At 40.4% G+C, this 18,613-nt stretch overlaps 1 protein-coding gene across 2 annotated transcripts in view; it reads right to left on the reverse strand.

The window, feature by feature from the left end:
* FAM169A (family with sequence similarity 169 member A) overlaps positions 1-18,257 on the reverse strand; it is a 97,097-nt gene extending 78,840 nt beyond the window's left edge. The window contains exons 1-2 of one of the 2 annotated variants that reach the window (XM_043592029.1): positions 18,084-18,257; positions 681-852 (exon numbers count right to left, since the gene is read on the reverse strand). The gene's annotated coding sequence lies outside the window, so the exon portion shown is untranslated. Of the gene's footprint in view, positions 1-680; positions 853-7,013; positions 7,087-18,083 lie in introns of those variants that run through there. The other variant, XM_043592038.1, reaches the window with a different exon arrangement.
* Between the last annotated feature and the right edge of the window lie 356 nt (positions 18,258-18,613).

The raw sequence follows: 18,613 nt of genomic DNA on the forward strand, positions 1-18,613 counted from the left end.
TCTCTCTCTCTGTCTCAAAAATAAATAAATGTTAAAAAAAAAATTTTTTTTTTTTAAACTGTTCTGCATCTTTCAAGGGTAATTGCTCTCCAAGTTTGTTTTTTTTTTTTAATTTTTATTTTTTTACATTTTTATTTTATTTTTGACAGAGTAAGACAAAGCGTGAGCAGGGGAGGGGCAGAGAGAGAAGGAGACACAGAATCTGAAGCAGGCTCCAGGCTCTGAGCAAGCGGTCAGCACAGAGCCTGATGCGGGGCTTGAACCCACGAACTGTGAGATCATGACCTGAGCCAAAGTCGGATGCCCAACCGACTGAGCCACCCAGGCACCCCCCAAGTGTTTATTTTTTTTAGGTTCCAGAGAGTAATTATAAGTTTTATTTATATTTATATTTACTTAGTCTATGGAAGAAATACGATTCCCCAGAAGAGATTTACTACCATCGCTGACCCTCCATTAGACTTAAATGTGTAGAACCAGGATCTAATATATAGAGTATATATGTTTTAAATTCCTAAAATCACAGTAGGAAAGTTTTAATGAATGAAGCAGCCAGGGACTTCCAGATCTAAAATGTTAGCCAATGGATTAACTAGTTGGCTGATAATGTCAGCCATGGCAAAGGCGAAATGAGGAAGCAATCCTTCCTCCTTGGACTAGAAAAAAATAGGACTCCATACCGTAGAATGCTTTGTTTCTTTCTCTGGCTTATGAAATATGTCACAGGAATGCTTTCAGGATTAAATGCAGCACTTTGATGGGGTTTTCTTTGTCAGGCACTACTACTGTCTGCAGAGGTCAAATTCCTGAGTGATACTATGTGCAGTGTTGAGGGAGGCAGGTGGAAAGAACCTGAAGAACAAGAGAAATGACAGGTTTGAGAAGTCCAGTTACACTTGTTTTTTCTAGTTTGCTTTGGTCTAATGTGAAACAGAAGTTTAATCACAGAGTATTTGGTAAGTTCAATTTGGGTTTAAGGGAAATAACACGTGGTATTTTTCATATTACTAATGAAAAATTATATACATATTTACATCGATGGCCGATACTGCCAATTTGCCTAGTTAATATCCATTCCCTCCGCTTTTCTCTCACAGCCCCTATGTTGTTCAGGGTGGAAATGTGTCCAACTAAAACTATTTTCCTCCCCAGATTCCTCTTGCAACTGGGATAGTTATACAGTTACTGTGGCCAATGGAATGTAAACAAAAGATTGTTCAATATAGCTTTCAAGAAAGCTTTATTTTTCTGATAAAAAAAAAAGATTCAGATATCCCTTTGCCTTTTGCCATTTGTGCTTTTTTCTTCTTCCTGCTCGGGAGGAAGACTTATGTCTGGGATCAGAGCAGCCATCTTGAAGCCATGAGCTGACCAAGGGAATGAAATCCGCGTGTAACTATACCCCAGCCAAGAGATAGGAACCTGGGACAATGATGACATTCTGGAGCTGCCACACCAATTCCACACCACCTACCTCCAGTCTTCTGTTACTTGCCAACAGATGCAACCCTAACCAAAAGTCAAAGTTAAACCTAAACCAAAGTCCTTGATATAGCTGGAAAAAAAAATAAAGGAACATTCTTCTATAGTATATATGCTATACTATAGAGATATTATTCTTTGATTTTGCTGCTCTATTAAGTAACTGCATTCTGGAGAAATCAGTGACTTACCTCCCCTAGTACTTGGTGAAAAAAAAACCACCTCAGTTTTGACTATGAAAAGAATATCATATTTAACCAGGTAGTACATTTTATTTTTAACACATTTCACACATGACCTCAGTAAGTCTCTAATATCACTATGAGAAAGGATGACAAATGGCTGTCTAGAAATGATAAGAGTCATCTAGAAACAAGTTGCTGGCCAAAGTGATCACCGTGCCGTATACATAAAGGATATACAGAAAAGTATAATTGTGTTTTCATTTTTAATGAAAAACAAGTGGAAGAATCAGGATTTAGGGAGGGATCATAAAATTAGAACTTGTCTGTACTTTACAGAAAGCAACCTGGCGATACATATCAAAACTTCTGAAAATGTAAATGTGTTACCATAACACTACTCTTGGAAATCTATCTGAAGGAAACTTTTAGGAAGAAAAAAAAGTTATGTTCACGAAGATGTCATTGAAGCATTTTTTACCCTTTTTAAAAAATTTATTTCTTTAAAGTTTATTTATTTATTTTGAGAGAGAGAGAGAGAGAGAGACACTCTGTGTGTGTGTCTGTGTGTGTGTGTGCGCGCGCGCATGCAAGCAGGGGAGGGGCAAAGAGAGGGAAAGCGAATCTCAAGCAGACTTTGTGCTCTCAGCACAGAGCCCGATGCAGGGCTCGATGTCATGAAATGTGAGATCAAGAGTGGGAGCTTAATGGACTGAGCCACCCGGGTGACCCAGCCTTTTTTTTTTAATTTATTATTATTTTTTTTTTTTTAGTAATCTCTATACCCTACATGGGGCTCAAACTCACAATACGAAGATCAAGAGTTACATGCTCCCCAAAGTGAGCCAGGCAGGCTCCCCTGAAGCATTTCTTTTCTTAAGAAAGCCAAAATGTATAAATACCATGAATGTCTAATAATAGGTATACTGTTGATAATCACAGAAATGCAAAATGTTTGCCTTTCTTATTGCAGGCAATAAGAGGGATTATTTTTAATTGTTAATAGGAACTGGGAAGGCTTATTGAAACAGCTAAATCGTGTAATAGGTTGGCATGCAAAAGGGAACACCCATCTGGAGGCAATGTATCATAATCTCCATTGTCATTATTGTTGGATTACATTTATTAAACACTTGTATGCCAGATATTGTACTGATGGGATTCAGAGCAGTCCACCCCAGAATGTGCCACTTTGGCATGAAGATTATTTGGAGCTAAAGACAATCAAGGCCCAACAGACTCAGAAAGAACTTTTTACCTTCCCTTTAACTGCTCTAAAATTTTAGATAGAAAGCCTATACCAGGAAGAGCGCTATTACCAAAATTAACCTTTTTTTTTTTTTAACATAAGACTCCTCCTCATGGCATGGCATACATTTGTTTACCAAATATTGGCTCTTCCCATCTCCCTATGAATGATCTTTCTCCTGTGTGAAATGCCGGACTTCTATCCTCTTCTCTGTAGCTCAGGATGGCATATGAACCTCAGTTGCCTGTCAAAGAGCCTCTCATGTGTTAGTGGGGCACCTGTAAGTATGTAATTAAGTATTTCTCCTTTTAACCTGTTTTATGTCAATTTAATTAGAGCAAATAAAGACTTAAAGGGAAGAAAGGAAAAGTTTTCCTCCCTTGCAGTACTAAACATTTTACCTTAGTTGTCTTGCTTAAACCTCACACTATCTATTTGAGGTAGATACTATATCTTCATTTCAAAGATGAGGAAACAGGGTTAGGGAGGTATGGAATTTTTTTTTTAATGTTTTCTTAATTTTGAGAGAGAGAGAGAGATACAGAGCACAAATGGGGGAGAGGCAGAGAGAGAGGGAGACACAGAATCCTAAGCAGGCTCCAGGCTCTGAGATGCCAGCACAGAGCCCGACGCGGGGCTCGAACTCACAAACCATGAGATCATGACCTGAGCCCAAGTCCCATGCTTAACTGACTGACTGAGCCATCCAGGTGCCCCAAGAGGTATGGAAATTGACCCAAGGTGCTGAAGCAGGAAATTGACCATTGTTCTCAATTACTCTAGACTTAGACATTAGACTACAGACTTAACTATACCTCTTCTCAATTAGCATATATCCAGCTTCTAGAAAATATTTGCATTAACATCCTCTCACCCAATATTTATACATTTATTGACTCAACACATGTGTTTTAAAATGTCTATTATGTCAGGCACTGCTCCAGATGGACTCTGTGATGTGGTAGTGCAATGAATGGGACAGGCAGAGCCAATTAGAAACGTGCATATGGCCTGTAGAACAATGGCTTACTGGCTGAACTGAGAAGACAGCCAAGGCTTTTAGCAGAGTGTAGAGTGTCAAGAAATGAGGCTGGAGAAACAGGCAGGACCAGTTATTCTTTTAAAAAGTCCTGGCCAGCCATGATAAAGAGCATGGACTCAATCCCAAAGGCAATGGAGAGACATTTGAAGAGTTTAAATTTCAGACTGACATGACCACACTTGCATGTTAGCAAATTTTCTTAGGCAGCAATGTGAAAAATGAGTCGAAGAGAAGACTGGAGGCAAAGAGGCACTTATGGAACTGATACAGACTGATGACAGTCTGGTCTCGAGCCCACCGTGAGGATGAAGAGAAGTAAATGAATTCTAAAGCTTAAAGGTGAGAAATAGAGTCAACATGACTTGGCAAAATGTGCCATGTAATAGAGAAGACAAGATCACCAGGTTTTCGGCTTGAACCATTGGGTGGATGCTGGTGCTGCTCACCAAAATAGGAATCACTGGAGAATAAGGATTTGGGAGGTAAAAATCATTATGTCCATTTTGGCTATGTTGAGGTTTTTTTTGTTTTGTTTTGTTTTTGTTTGCTTGTTTGTTTTAGAAGCAGAGAGCGCTTGAGCAGGGGAGAGAGGCAAAGGAAGAGAGAAAGAGAATCATAAGCAGGCTCCGTCCTCAGCATGAAGCCTGACACGGGACTTGATTCCAGACTCTGGGATCGTGATTCAAGCCAAAATCAAGAGTCAGACACTCAACAGACTGAGCCGCTCAGGCCCCCCTTGGCTATGTTTGTTATGTGCTGTGAGATATCCAAGTGGAGACATATGAAATAGATCTTTAGGAACTACAGCTCAGAGGACATATCTAGACTGAAGTTACAGATGGAAAGCCATCAGCACAGGAAGGGTTATGGAAACCATGGAATGAATGAGCTTGCTGAGGAAGAATGGGAGAAAAAAAACACATGCCCAGTCAAAATCTAATAGGATTTAGACGATCTAAATCTTCATAAGAAGATCCTACATGGGAAGCAGAGCTGTGACAAGAGAGGAAAGGGAAATTGTGGTGTTAAAGAAGCCAAAAGAAAAAGGAGCTGATCTTCAGTGGAGTTAAATGCTCCCTTCAGAATTTATCCAAAGGAACTAATTAAGGATGAGCACAAAGATTTGCTTATAGGACTATTTCAATATTGTTTGTAATAGGGAAATACTGGTGGTGGAGAAAGGGCAGGAAAGTCCACCAAGAAGTTGTGAAATAAATGTTCGCACATCCAATGTACCAAAAATGCAATGTTGTGTCATTTTTTAATTACATTTCTGAAAATAAAATAAAATAAATTGCATTTATGAACAATATTTAATAACATCAGGAAATAACTAAGTAGAAAACACATCTGTTTAAAAAGATCCCACTTTTGCTTTTAATATTATGCTTAATCATATGGATATATTCAGAGAATATATAGGCCGTAAAGACATATATTCAGAGAATATATAGGCCATAAAGACATAAATGTTAACAGCAAAAGTTAGAAAATGGATTAGAAAGAGGCAAAACAGGGTAGTAGGATTACTGGAGAGGAGATTTATATTTTGTTTATATTTATATTTTATAAATATATTTATATTTTGTTTATAGTTTTTTCATTTTCCATGATGAACACATAGTCCTTTTTTTTTTAATTTTTTTTTTCAACGTTTATTTATTTTGGGGACAGAGAGAGACAGAGCATGAACGGGGGAGGGGCAGAGAGAGAGGGAGACACAGAATCGGAAACAGGCTCCAGGCTCTGAGCCATCAGCCCCAGAGCCTGACGCGGGGCTCGAACTCCCGGACCGCGAGATGGTGACCTGGCTGAAGTCGGACGCTTTAACCGACTGCGCCACCCAGGCGCCCCCACATAGTCCTTTTATAATAAAAAATCCATTGGGTTTTTGGTTAAGAAATTTATAGCACATAACCCATACTGTGCAGTGATTAAGTATTATATTTATAGGCGGCGCCTGCCCAGCTGAGTCAGAAGAGAATGCAACTCTTGATCTCCAGGTTGTGAATTCCAGCACCGCGTCGGGTGTGGAGATTACTTAAATAAATAAAACTTTTCAAAAAAACAAGAAGTACTATATTTATGGAAACTAGATAGCAACATGGAAAAATATGAGTGCTAGAATATTAAGTTACAGCAAGTTATATTACTTTCATAGAAAGAACCGGATAAGGGCCAGTTAAAGAACTATCAAAGATAAAACCACACACTGGTTAAAGCGAGTAAAGACAAATGTTATTCAGTAACCATCGTGGTCGGGGGGAAAAGAGCTGACTTCAATTCTGATTTGTGCAGAGGTGACTGAACCTTTTGAAAAGAGAACTGTAAGCAGAAAGAGTTAGTGGCCCCCAGGAAAAGAAAGACCAGACATAGATGTTGTAACCCTTGACAAATCATCTTAGGCCGCCAGCTATTTTCCAAGATCTGTGCCTCACCCACTCTACGAGCCCTAGAACACTACTTGTGGAACTTCCTAGGAGGTATCAGAACTACAAAGAAATGCAAAAACCTCGCTAGTTAGGATTTTAAGGGAACAAAGGGAATGCAAAAACGGGCTCTACGAGGCCAGGAAATAGCCCACCCATATCAGAGACAGTAAATCAATGGTAAAACTCGAAGTGCTTTTCAGAAGTAAGCAGGGCCCTCCATTCCTAACTGTAGATAAGGAGCCCAAGACCCCATCCAGTTTATACCAACTCTCAGAGTGTGCCCATAGCCCCTTCCCTTTGTCTGACAGTTACCTTGCTTCGCTAGAACATTAAATTCTCTGCCCTAGGAGGAGCACGAGCTTCATTAACAGAGGATGCATGTATAGGCACATTTTCTAAGGATGCCCGAGCAACCATCAGCCCACCTTTCCAAGCGATGACAAAGCTCCCCTTTCTGAATATTCATCCTAAACTGTAAATTAAAGGAACCCATCCATCCCTGCTCAGGGAGTCATGGCTTTCAAAGTTATTCCCCATGATCTCAGTTCCTGCAAATAAAGTTTCCTTTGGTTTAAAACTCCACTTGGGGTGGTCTCCATCTGTAACTCACCAAGAAACCAACTCACTGTGGTTCAATCACAGAATGAGGGAGGAGGGCGGAGGAGCAGGGGGATGTTGATCAGAGCCGGAGAAGTGAAAAGTTACAAAAAGTGGGCAAGAATATTGGTTAGTGTCAACGTGATTCAGTCATCTGTGTCTGTGAACTGGAATTTATCCAAGCTAGGCTTCTACTTCCCACAGAGCCTGGAAGACAGAGGTCCTATTAACTGGATTATTACATTTCAAAGAAATGGCTTTCAAGTTTTTGGAAAAGGCACTCTGGGGGTTGTAGGAGATACATGCACATCTCAAAGGGACAGAGGAAGAATTTACAACTGGAAGTTGTTTGTTTTGTTTTGTTTTGTTTTGTTTTGTTTTGTTTTTTTAATGCTCTAAGAAAGGGAGGTCAAGGGCATTTGATCAGGTGTTGGCTGGAACAAACAGTAACTCTCTTGGCAGCTGTGAGCTTTTCCAGACAGGAACTGAAGCAGGGCCAGATCATCCCAGGGCCTGGGACTGCTGGAAGCCATGCTGGAGTTCAGTCAGCTCTCCTAGTGCAGAGGTTTAGATGGAGTTGTAGGTGCCCAGAGTTTCCGCAGTTCTCAGGGCCAACGTGTCCACAATCAGAAAAGAGGGACAACTCCAAAAGAGACTGAGAAGGTTCTCTTCCTGCGTAACAGGGTAAAGGTCTCTGCCCCATCAGTCTCACAATAAATGAGTCCCTATACTTCAATCCTTGTCCACTGCCCTAGCAGAATCAATATGTGGATAAAGAGAGGTTCTGGGAGGGGCCCCTGGGTGGCTCAGTAGGTTGAGGGTCCAACTTCGGCTCAGGTCATGATCTCACAGTTCGTGGGTTCGAGCCTCGTGTCAGGCTCTGTGCTGACAGCTCAGAGCCTGGAGCCTGCTTTGGATTCTGTGTCTCCCTCTTTTCTGTGCCCCTACCCCGCTCGCACTCTGTCTGTCTGTCTGTTTCTCTCTCTCTCAAAAATAAACTTCAAAAAATTAAAAAAAAAAAAAAAAGAGAGAGAAAGAGAGAGAGAGAGAGAGTTTCTGGGAATGCATGCAATACTGTCATTGTTTCACTGGCTCCACACACAGCTGGGCCCTGTACAAGGCCACACACCACAGACGGCCCAAGAAAAGGCTGAAACCCTGCTGGGGTTCTGTGTGCCAAGCCAAGCCTCCTAACTCTAGGCTTCAACAGCCAGAAGGAGGGGTGCCTTTTTCTAACTTGTCTATCCTGAAGCAGAACATTTTTTGAATGAAACAAAGTGTTTTTCAACAGTGAGGTGATCCTAACTCTATTAGGTGAAGGATCATGAACACTGGCAAGCAGATCCAGGATAATTTGGGATCGCCCTTTATGGAGCTCCATAAGAAGACATAACTCATTTTAAATGAAAATCAATTTCCAGCCCATTATTTTGGGTTTTGGTGGCAGGGTCCACACTCGAGAACATTGTTATGCAAACACCCTACTAACTAAAACGTATACAATGCTTACACTTGTGTTTACTAAAGATAGAGGCATTGGGGCGCCTGGGTGGCTCAGTTGGTTAAGCATCTGACTTTGGCTCAGGTCATGATCTCACGGTTCGTGAGTTCGAGCCCCGCGTCCAGCTCTGTGTTGACAGCTGGGAGCCTGAAACCTGCTTCAGATCCTGTGTCTCCCTCTTTCTTTGCCCCCTACCCACTCACTCTCTCTCTCTCTCAAAAATAAATAAACATTAAAAAAAATAATAATAAAAAATAAAGATAGAGGCATTATAATCTCACCCCCACCCCCATTCACTTTCCTACACACCTATTCAACACCCCCACCACGAGCTTCTTTTACTGATTTCGAAAAATATTAGAAAGTAGGAGGTGGCAACATTACTGACCAGCTTTCTTCACGTCAGGGACTGCACAAGGGACTCGATTCACAGCTAAATTCTGTCCTACAGATAATGATGGAACATAAAATGCTGTCCAAGTAAAGATTTGCATATGGAAGCCTTAGATACTGTAATTAAGAAAAGCACAAAGCTAGGGGCACCTGGGTGGCTCAGTGGGTTAAGCATCCCACTTTGGCTCAGTTCATGATCTTAAGGTTTGTGAGTTCGAGCCCCTTGTCAGGCTCTGTACCAACAGCTCAGAGCCTGGAGCCTACTTTGGATTCTGCGTCTCCCTCTCTCTCTGCCTTTTCCCCACTCATGCTGTCAATCTCTCTCTCAAAAATAAACATTTAAAAAAATTTTTTTTTAAAAAGGAAAAGAAAAACATAAAAGGAAGACTCCTTTACTCCAACTTCAAAACCCAAAATCAAAACAAACAAAAACCTGTGAAACTCTGAATACTCCAGCTCAACCAGGATGATTAGGGAGGAAAAAAAGAATTCAGCAAATCACTTGAATTCCTTTATATTGCAAGGGAGCAAAACGGGATGGAACTTTGAACCCGAACAAAAACACATCCGACAGCAGCAAAAGGCATGTCCTGCCAAGGCTTAGAGGACAGACAGTCAGTCTTCTGCTTCCCCCCACATCAAGGCAGAAACAATACACAATGTCTCTCAATTTTTCTGCCTGGCCTTGGTTTGAAAATGCTACAGAGGAACTGATTAGAGACGGGGTGGGGGATGGGGTGGACCCAGGCCTTCAGTGTGGTGCAGACTCCCTCGTGTTTCCCTATTGCAGTGCCTCTCCAGCTTCTCTGCTAAAAATGCATTGTCCCAAGTCTCTCCCTTACAGATTTCAATCCAGGAGATCTAGAATGGGGCTAAAGAATCCACATTTTAAAAAAGCACCATAGCTACGATCTTTATCAAAACTCTGTATAGATGGTGAGATTAACTAACACAATAGAGAAACTGGGATGAGACAAAGAGCGTCATACACGTATGGCAGAGTGAAGGGATTTAAAGGATTTATTTTTAGGTATTCTCTTGCACCCAAGGCGGGGCTCGAACTCAAAACCTTGAGATCAAGAGTCACATGCTCCACCAACTGAGCCAACCAGGTGTCACACAAAGTGAAGGGATTTAAACTTTCTTATTTTAAGATCTAACACTTACAGGAAGGTGCACAAGGTCTCTAATATTAAGGGTATAGTTCAATTATTATTTTTTTTAAGTTTACTTATTTATTTTGAGAGAGAGAAAGTACAAGTGGGGAAGGGCAGAGAGAGAGGGAGAAAGAGAGAATCCCAAGCCGGCTCAGAGCCGTCGGCATAGAGCCCGAAGTGGGGCTCCAACTCACCAACCGTGAGATCATGACCTGAGCAGAAATCGAGGGTCAGGCGCTTAACCGACTGAACCACCCAGGCGCCCCTCAATGAATTTTTAATATGTAGACAACCAGATAACTACCACCCAAATCAATCACCACTACCAACACATCAGCACGCTGCTTCATTCCCCCTACCAGTCAATACCACTCCCTAATGGTAACCCATCTTCTGACATCTGACATCACAGTTTTGCCTGTTTGTGAATTTCATGCCAATAGAACTTAGTATACTTATATTTGAGCTTTTTTGTGTCTGGCTTCTTTGGCTCAGCCTTACGTGTGTGACAGTCAACTATGTTGCTGAGTGTTGAAGTAGCTTTTTTTTATTTCCGTGTACTATCCCATTGTATAAAAATGCCAAGATTTATTTTCCCCTTCTCTTGTAGATGGACACCAACCATTTCAGAATCGTTTGGCACTTCTATATGAATTTTAGGAACAGCTTGTCCGTTTCTGCACAAAAGGCAGTTGGATTCTTGTACAGATCGCATTGAATCTACAGAATCTAATTCGCACATTGTTGTCATCTTAACAATATCATGTCTTCCAATATATAAACACCGCATGTCTTTTCATTCCTTAGATCCTCTTTGCTATTTGTTCAAGAATGCATTGTTGTCACAGTCTGCAAGTCTTGTGCTTCCTCAGTTAAATTTATTCCCATTTTTTTCTTTCTGATGCTGCTATACATGAAATTGGTTTCTTAATTTTCAGACTGTTTATTGCTAATGTATAGAAATTCAATTGGTTTTCATATAGTAATCTTGTATCTTGCTCCTTGAAATAATTTATCAGCTTTAATAGATTTTTGGTGGATTCGTTAGGGTTTGCTCTGTACAAAATCATGTCATCTGCAAATAGAAGTGTTAATTGCATTCCAACTGGTCTCGAGGATTAACTTGCTTCAGGCTAACGCACTCCTTAGGTGCTGACCTAAGTCCCTGGATCCACGGCAGACAGACCACAGGACTTGGGGAGCGAAAGACTGGAAGGTTCCCAGGCTGCAGAGGCCAGCAAGCCGGTCTGAAGCCACCTCAGCTTTCTGATTAGCCTAGCAAATTTTTACCAAAATGCTTTGCTGTTTTAGGTCACACAAATAATTTCACTAACCTCCCTTTGTGTATCTGTAGACCTTGCCCTCCTTTGAGGAAAGATCAGAGCACTCCTGCACATCACAAAACAGGAACTGGACCCCTTGGCACAACCCCTGAGCCCTGAGATAACGTTTGTAGCTGGCATCACGGAGGCTGCACATGATCAGGACATGTCGCAGGCCACTGCATTCCCTTTGCCAATTACCCCAAATCCCTTTAAAACCTCCTGGGCCAGGCAGAAACCCTGGAGCTGGTTTTTGGACAAGCGTCTGCCTTCTCCCCAGGTGGCTGGCTTCCTGAATAAAGTTCAAATTACTTTCCAATCAAAACTTGTCTCTTGAGTATTGGTCTTTTGAGTGGCAGGGCAAACTTGGGGTTCGGTAATAGAAGGCGTTTCACTTCCCCTTTTCCTGTCTTGGTTCTTTTTTTTGTTTGCTTGTTTTTGCGTAATTGCTTGGCCAGAACCTCCAGTACAATGTTATAAAGAAGTGATGAGAACAGACATCTTTGTCTTTGTTTCTGATCTTAGGGAAAAAGTTTTCAGTCTTTTACCAGTAAGTATGATTTTAGCAATGGGTTTTTCACGGATGATCTTTATCAGGCTGAGGAAGTTTCCTTCTTTACTATTTTGTTGAGCGTTTTTACCATGAAAATGTGTTGGATTTTGTCAAGTGTTGTTTCTCTATTTAGAGGATCCTGTGGTTTTCCTTTAGTCTAGTAATATGATGTATTACATTCATTGATTTCATATGTTGAACCAACCTTGCATTCTCAGGGATAAATCCCGTTTGGTCATGGTGTATAATCCTTTTTATATGATATAGGATTCAGTTTTCCAGTATTTGCAGAGGATTTTTGCACCCATGTTCATTAAGTGACATTGGTCTATGGTTTTCTTTTCTTGTGATGTCTGTCTTTATTATCAGATTATACTGAACTTATAGAATGAGTTAGGAGATACCGTCTCTCCTGTTTTTTGGTAGACTTTGAGAAGGATTTATACTAATTCATTCATTCTTCCTTTCTTTTCTTCCTTCCTTCCTCTTTTCCTCCCTCCCTCTCTCTCTTTCTCTCTTTCCTTTTCTCTTTCTTTCTTTCTTTCTTTCTTTCTTTCTCCTTCCTTCCTTCCTTCCTTCCTTCCTTCCTTCCTTCCTTCCTTCGTCATCTCTACACCCAACATGGGGCTTGAACTCACAACCCCAAGATAAAGAGTCACATGCTCTACCAACTGAGCCAGGCTGAGCCAACTGAGCCAAGCACCCCTGTACTAATTCTTTAAATGTTTGGTAGAATTTAGCAGTGAAGCTATTTGTAATTGGGCTTTTTTTTTGGTGGGTAGTTTTTGTTTACTAATTCAATCTGTACTTGTTAGTGTATATATTATCTTTTTTTTTTCCTGAATCAGTTTGAGTGTTTGTGTGTTTTTAGGAATTTGTCTTTTTCATCTAGATTATCTGATTTATTGACAGGCATTTGTTCATAGTATGCCCTTATACTCTTACTATTTCTGTAAGGTCAATAGTAATGACCCCTTTTTACCCCTGATTTTGGTAACTTTAGTCTTTTCTTTTTGTCTTGGCCAGTCTATTTAAAAGCTTTTCAATTTTGTTGGTCTTTTCAAAGAAACAATTTGGGGTTTTGTTTAACTTCTGTATTGTTTTTCTCTTCTCTGCTTCATTTGTTTTCACTCTAATATTTATTATTTACTTCATTAGTCAATGCTTTGGATTTAGTGCACTCTTCTGTTTCTAATCTCTTTAAATGGGGGGTTAGGTAATGGATTTGAGATCATTCTTCTTTGTTAATATAGCTGTTTACAGGTATAGATTTCCCTCTCTCGGCACTATTTTTGGTGTTTCCCATAAGTTTTGCTATGTTGTATTTTTGTTTGCATTCACGTCAAAGCACTTTTTAAATTCTGTTGGGATTTCTTCTTGGACTCATTGGTTATTTAGGAACACGTTGCTTAATTTTCACATACATGTAAAATTTCCAAATCTTTTTCTTACTAATTTCTCATTTCCTTCCACTGTTATCAGCAAACACATACCTTGTATGACTTCAGTCTTTTAAACTTTGTTGCGATTTGTTTTATGGCCTCCAATTAAATTCCATCCTCAAGAATGTTTCATGTGTACTTAAGAAAATGTATGTTCTGGGGGCGCCTGGGTGGCTCAGTCGGTTAAGCGTCTGACTTCGGCTCAGGTCACCATCTCGCAGTCTGTGAGTTCCAGCCCTGTGTCGGGCTCTGGGCTGATGGCTCAGAGCCTGGAGCCTGCTTCCGATTCTGTGTCTTCCTCTCTCCCTGCCCCTCCCCTGTTCATGCTCTATCTCTCTCTGTCTCAAAAATAAATAAACATTAAAAAAAAAAAAGAAAAGGAAATGTATGTTCTGCTGTTGTGCAGCCAACTGTTCTATATACCTCTATGAGGTCTAGTTGGTAAATAGTGTTGTTAAAGTATTCTATTTCCTTGCTGCCTTTCTTTCTAGTTGCTCAATCCATTATAGCAAGTTGAGCATTCAAGTACAACTATTATCACTGAATTATCTATTTCTCCATTCAATTCTGTTAAGTTTTGCTTCATGTCTTTTGGGGCTCAGTTTTAGGTAAATATATCTCTATAAACTATATAATTATTACATCTTTCTGACCCTTTTATTATTACACAATGTCCCTGTTTATCTCTACAAACTTTTATATTAAAGTCTGCTTTGATAGGAGTTTAGCCCCTCCAATTCTCTTTTTCTGTTTGTATAGTAGGTCTTTTTCCATCCTTTTACTTTCAAACTATTTATGAACAATATCTTTTTATATGCTTATTGGTCTTTTGAATACCCTCTTTTGTGACTGTTCAGATCTTGGTCTATTTTTAATTTTAAGTTTTTGTCTTTTTCTTATTGATTTGTAGGAGTTCTTTATATGTTCTGGATACAAGTCCTTTGTAGACTATATTTCCCAGTCGGTAGATTCCCTTTTCACCCTTTTAATAGTGCTAACGAGGAGTTGATGGAGGTGTTTTTTTTTTTGTTTTTTGTTTTTGTTAAAAAATTTTTTTTTTAATGTTTATTTTTTTTTTTTTTGAGACAGAGAGAGACAGAGCATGAACGGGGGAGGGTCAGAGAGAGAGGGAGACACAGAATCTGAAACAGGCTCCAGGTTCTGAGCTGTCAGCACAGAGCCCGATGCGGGGCTTGAACTCACAGACCGCGAGACCGTGACCTGAGCCGAAGTTGGCCGCTTAACCGACTGAGCCACCCAGGCGCCCCTGGAGTTTTTTAAATCAGTTTTCTTTCATTTCTTTTTCTTTTCTGTCCTATTTAAGAAATCTTTGCTGACTTGAAGAGTTCTTTTGGTGTATCTGTTTTGTTTTGTTTTTACACAGCATTATTATGGTAATAGCTGACTAATACATTTGATCCTACCAACTTGTTCTCCAAAGTAGTTGTACTAACTTACACTCAAATCAGCAGCATTTTGGTATTCCATTGCTTCACAACTCCCCTTGTCAGACTTTTGAAGTTTAAGGCTGACTGATGTAAAATTCATTTTCACTCTCATTTGAACGTGCATTTTCCTAATTACAATGAGATTGAGAATATTTTCATATATTTATTGGCCACTTGAATGTACACTACTGTTTATTAACTGTTCATTTCTTATATGCTCATCTTTACGTTTGAAAGATCCCAGGACAAGTTTAAAAAAACAAAAGCAAGGAGCAGAACAACATAGGGAGAGACACATTCACCTATGTGTCTATGTGGGCTTGCATATATGCAATACACATGTACCTATGTGTTTTAATATGCCTAGGACATTTTTGAAAAAATATGAAACAGGGGTGCCTGGGTGGCTCAGTCTGTTAAGTGTCTGACTTCGGCTCTGGTCACGATCTCACAGTCCATGAGTTTGAGACCCGCCTGGGGCTCTGTGCTGACAGCTCAGAGCCTGGAGCTTGCTTTGGATTCTGTGTCTCCCTCTCTCTCTGCCCCTCCTCTGCTCATGCTCTGTCTCTCTCTGTCTCAAAACAAATAAAAATCTTTAAAAAAAATTTTTTAAAGAAAAAAAGAAAAAATATGAAACAATAAAGTTGGAAGAATTATTTAAAAGGCATTTATAGTGAACTATAAATACAAAAAGAGAAAATTCATTATAATATGTTGAATTATCAGGGAGTTTGAAAAAAGTGGGCAAAAGTGAAGAATAAAGCTACTGAGCTATGTGTGTGGTGTGGGGGCAGTGAAAGGAAGTTAAAATATTTCTAGAATTTTGATGGAAATAAGGAGGACCCAGGGAGTCAGCCAGATGGCAGAGAATGATCTCAAGTGAATCTATGTGAAGTCTTTGATCTCTCTCTGGTAGAGAAATGTCACAAGAAATGACCCTGGGGCATTAGTCAATCAACTAAAGCAGTAAAACTCCAACCTGGCTATAAGCGAACATCACCTACTGTTTAAAATAAGGGCCACCTCACGTCCGACTTCAGCTCAGGTCCCTGAGTTCGAGCCCCGCGTTGGGCTCTGGGCTGATGGCTCAGAGCCTGGAGCCTGCTTCTGATTCTGTGTCTCCCTCTCTCTCTGCCCCTCCCCTGTTCATGCTTTGTCTCTCTCTGTCTCAAAAATAAGTAAACATTAAAAAAAAAAAATTTAAAATAAGGGCCACCTCAGACCAGTTGAATCAAAATTATCTGGAAAATTTCAACCTGTCTACAAGCTAATATCTCCAACTTTTAAAAAAGGGCCACCTCAGACCAACTGAACCAAAATACCGGGAAGTGGCTCTGGGGAATTGAGTCTTTTTTTTTTTTTTTTTAATACTCTCTAGGTGATTCTCATGGACCAAGAGGTTGAAATCATATGAAGCAGATGCTGATATGTATAACATTAAATTATACTTCTGGAGAAGTGTAATAAAAGAAAATAACCTTTTATTCAGAGGCATGGTTATTATGATCTTTTTTTTTAATTTAAGTGTAATAAAATTAGGAGAAAAGGATTTATGGTAAGTGGCATAAACAGAGAAAAAAAAGAAATTCTAGCTTTCAAAACGTTTCTATCTCAATATATATTTAAAATTTTTTTTTAACGTTTATTTATTTTTGAGACAGGGAGAGACAGAGCATGAACAGGGGAGGGTCAGAGAGAAAGGGAGACACAGAATCCAGAACAGGCTCCAGGCTGTGAGCTGTCAGCACAGAGCCCGACGCGGGGCTAGAACTCACAGACTGCGAGATCATGACCTGAGCCGAAGTCGGGCGCTTAACCGACTGAGCCACCCAGGAGCCCCTCAATATATATTTTTTAAATGATGTTCATTCTATGAGCATTTATTGAGAATCTATGACATGCAAAGCCTTGCACTGTTACATAGTTTTTGTTTCTTTGTTTATTTTAATGATAGGAAATGGCTCTTATCCTCAAAGTTGTTACAGTCTAGGGGTGCCTGGGTGGCTCAGTCAGTTAAGCGGGCCGACTTCGGCTCAGGTCATGATCTCACAGTTTGTGGGTTCGAGCTCTGCATCAGGCTGTGTGCTGACAGCTCAGAGCCTGGAGCCTGCTTTGGTTTCTGTGTCTCCCTCTTTCTCTGACCCTCCCCAGCTCACACTCTGTGTGCGTGTCTCTCAAAAATAAATAAACATTAAGAAAAAAAGTTGTTACACTCTGTTTAGGATATATAAATAACCTAGGGCTAGAACAAGGCAGAAAGAAATGCCATACTTGAAGAAACAGTGCCACGGAAACACTAAGGAGGTAACTCTACCAAGGGCTGGGAATGCAGAGGCTTTACAGAGAAACTAGGATTTTAACTCAGCTTTGAAGGATGAACAGAATCTCAGTAGGTGGAGAAGTGGGGTAAGGGAGCAAGTTCCCCATTTGGAGAAGAGTAGGAGCAAAACCTCAGCAATGAAAGAGTGCGTATAATTTATACCTCATTTTCTCCTGGGTCTACTGCAATGGGTCCTGACTGATCTCCAGCCTGTCCCCACTTCCACCCTCCTGCAGCCCAGGCCTCTGGCCAGCCAAGAGGGCCACAGCTCTTGTATTTCCATAGAACAATGGGCAAGTCATTAAAAAAAATATTCATTATTAGCCTCTATCTACATACTGTTCCCTAAATATTTATGCTTTTGAGATTTTTGTATTACCAAATCAATGTATGCTCTTGTATCAACTTCAAATAATATCAACTAGGATATCAGGATATCAAATAGGAAGTGGAAGCCCCCTTACAATTCAGCCCCCAGTGGTAAGCACTATTAATAGTTAGGGTAGGTATCCATCCAGTATCTCTGTTTATCTGTCTCTGTTTGCCTGTCTTTCTTTGTTTCTCTTTCTCTCTCTGTATACACACACACACACACACACACACACACACACACACGCATGCATATATAATATTCTTTATATGTACATACTAAACTGTGTATATATACATATATATACATATATATGAATGTGTATAGACACACTATATGTGCATATGAGTATAATAACTGAGCAATTGTTGTAAACATATATATATATATATATACTTGATACATTTACAGAGAATCTAATGTCTCTAAATACAGGGTGTCTATCTATACATACACATACATGTTTACGTGTGAGGGGAAGTATGTATTACTCTCAGACTCTGACACCTTTTGCTGACTGCCCATCTCTTACCAGTTAAGGTACAAACCCTTAGCATGTTGTCTTAAGCCCTAGCAGTCAGGCTGCTGCCTACCTCCGTCTCCGGCTTCCTCTTCAGCCATTCTGGCTACTTTTGAGAAAGACTACAGTTGGAGAGAAATGAAATCATGTTCCTTCTGAGTTCATTCTTCAAAGCTGGGGTCCTTTCAGCAAGTGTCTTCAGGATTGGTAAGTTGACATGACTTGTTACGGCAATAAGAAAAGACCTTGCGGGAAGCAGCATGAAAGCAAGACCAGGGACCTGCAGACAGGAAGTCAAATGCCTGTGTTATGTGCTCCATCCCCCACTCCCAAGGACAAAGCCCTCCCTCTTCCAGACTGACACCCCCAACCCCCACAGTAGGACTTAACCTTGACATTGCTTCAGTCACACTGAGGGCTTTGTGAACTGTGAGCAGTTCGGGGGAACAAGCAGCTGTTTCACTTCTCTGTGCTTTTACATATTTTCATTCCTCAAGTTGAAATGCCCTTACCTGCCACCGCACCCTGGGCAAACGTGAATCCTGCACATCGTGCAGGGGCTTTTTTTCCAGGATGGAGGCCACGATGAGACATCCCCCACCC

Source organism: Prionailurus bengalensis, chromosome A1 (genome assembly GCF_016509475.1).
Source record: "Prionailurus bengalensis isolate Pbe53 chromosome A1, Fcat_Pben_1.1_paternal_pri, whole genome shotgun sequence".
NCBI classification, from domain to species: Eukaryota; Metazoa; Chordata; class Mammalia; order Carnivora; family Felidae; genus Prionailurus; species Prionailurus bengalensis.